At 40.3% G+C, this 2,325-nt stretch overlaps 1 non-coding gene across 1 annotated transcript; it reads left to right on the top strand.

Moving 5' to 3' along the window:
- Positions 1-1,802: 1,802 nt before the first annotated feature.
- LOC127116302 (small nucleolar RNA R71) lies at positions 1,803-1,909 on the top strand. Its single transcript, XR_007801256.1, has one exon. It is a non-coding gene; the product is annotated as a small nucleolar RNA R71 (small nucleolar RNA).
- The last annotated feature ends 416 nt before the right edge of the window (positions 1,910-2,325 follow it).

Genomic DNA, 2,325 nt, shown 5'->3' with positions numbered 1-2,325 from the left:
GTAAGGGATAAACATTCGTAAAGGTTATCATCGATGTAGGGTTTCCTAAAGTCATCATCTTCCAGTATGAGAGTTGATGCAACTTAATTATTTTTATGATTTCTTCTTGTTCTATTTCCCTAACACATTCATCAATGATATATATGGCATAACATGCGTCTCCCATCACAGGTGCCATAAGAAATTTCGAAAGTATAAAATCTATCTTCTCGTCACCTACCTCAAAGGTCAACTTTCCTCTCTTGACATCTATTATGGCTCCTGCAGTTGATAAGAACGGTCTACCTAGAAGGATTGGTATATCATTATCCTCTTTGATGTCCATGACAACAAAATCAGTAGGGATAAATAACTGACCTATCCTAACAGGGACATCTTCTAATATACCTATCGGATACTTAACAGATCTATCGGCTAATTGAAGTGACATCTTAGTAGGTTATAATTCTCCTAAGTTTAACCTCTCACAAACTGCTAAAGGCATTAAGCTCACACTAGCTCCTAAGTCTAGAAAATCTTTTTCGATGCCATGACTTCCCAAAAGACAAGGAATGAAGAAATTCTCAGGATCTTTATCTTTTTTGGCTAACTTATTCTCGAAAATAAAATTGCATTCCAAGGGCTTCGAATCGTCGAGTCTACGTTTGTTGGTAAGGATGTCTTTGAGAAACTTTGCATAAGAAGGTATTTGGGTCATGACTTTTGTGAAAGGGATTTCTACGTGAAGTTTTTCTATAACCTTAATGAATTTCTGATACTGGTTATTGATCTGGGTTTGTTTGAGTCTTTGCGGATATGGTATCGGTGGTTTGTATGGCGGGGGTGGTACATAAGTTTTGTCTTTAGGTTCTTCACCTTTTTCTTGACCTTCTTGTTTTTCAGATTCCTCAGGTTCCTTCACTTCGTCTGTGGGTTCGGTGCATTCCTTAGAAGTTTTGGGTTCACTCAATCTGGGGTTAAATGGCTCATCATAAGCGGTCCCACTTCGTTGGGTAATGGCATTGGCTTGCCCTCTCGGATTCTGTTGAGATTGTCCAGGGAACTGTCCTCTAGGTGTGGTCTGGGGGGCTTGGTTTAAGGCTACCTGAGAGATATGGGTTTCAAGCATCTTAGTGTGAGTAACTATTTGGTCAACCTTGGTTCGTAACTGGGTAATCAGTTCATTAACATGAATGTTCTGGTTCATGAACTCTTTGTTTTGTTAGGTTTGAGCAGTGATAAAATTTTCCATAATTTTCTCAAGGCTCGGCTTTGGTGGGACAGGTTGCATAGGTTGATTTGGTCTTGGGGCTTGGTTACCTGGTTGTCTCGGAGGTGCAGTATTTTAGATAGGGTTATTGTTCTTATAGGAGAAGTTCGGGTGATTCCTCCATCCAGGGTTGTACGTATTCGAATATAGGTTTCCTTGGGCATAGTTCACTTGCTCAGAGTTTGTTTTGTTTAATAGACTACATTCTGCAGATTGGTGTCCTTTGGTTCCACATATCTCACAATCCGACGAAATTGCAGTTGTAGTATTTGGGTTTATGCACATATGCTCCACCTTGAGGGCCAACGCGTCCATTTTAGCTTGCATCACGTCTATAGAGCTTAACTCATGTACTCCTCCTTGGGCTTCCTTCTTCTCAACTGTCGCTCGTTCAACTCCCCATGATTGATGGTTTTGAGCCATATCTTCGATGAGAGCACTAGCTTCAGGATAAGGTTTGTTCATCAGTGCACCGCCTACGGCAGCGTCGATGGTCATCTTAGTGTTATAGTGAAGTCCATTATAGAAGGTCTGAATGATTAACCAATTTTCTAAACCATGATGTGGGCATGCTCTTAACAGCTCTTTATATCTCTCCCAAGCTTCGAACATCGATTCTCCTTGGTTCTGGGTAAATCTGGTTATGTGGTTTCGAAGAACGGCGGTCTTACTTGGGGGAAAGTATCTAGCAAGGAATACTTTTCTAAGGGTGTCCCAAGTTATTATGGAATTGGGTGGAAGGGAATCTAACCATGATAGGGCTTTATCTCTAAGGGATAAATGGAATAATCTTAAACGGATTACCTCAAGAGAAGCTCTATTGGTTTTAAAAGTGTCTGCTAACTAGAGAAAGATTTTTAAATGTTGGTTCGGGTTCTCAGTAGAGAGACCTGTGAATTGTCTCTATTACACTAGTTACAACAGGGAGAGTTTAAGTTTGAAATTATTAGCTGGGATGGTTGGGTTTACTATACTAGAACTAGGTTCTTCGTTGGATGGTTGGGAGAAGTCCTTAAGAGGTCTTTGGTTTTGATCTTCGGCCATAGCTCTCCTAATCCTATGGAAAAATAAACGTA

The sequence above is a fragment of the Lathyrus oleraceus genome, chromosome 1, assembly GCF_024323335.1.
Source record: "Lathyrus oleraceus cultivar Zhongwan6 chromosome 1, CAAS_Psat_ZW6_1.0, whole genome shotgun sequence".
In the NCBI taxonomy this organism is placed as follows: Eukaryota; Viridiplantae; Streptophyta; class Magnoliopsida; order Fabales; family Fabaceae; genus Lathyrus; species Lathyrus oleraceus.
The sequence above is the reverse complement of the archived record's forward strand: the minus strand, read 5'-3'. Positions and strand labels throughout refer to the sequence as shown.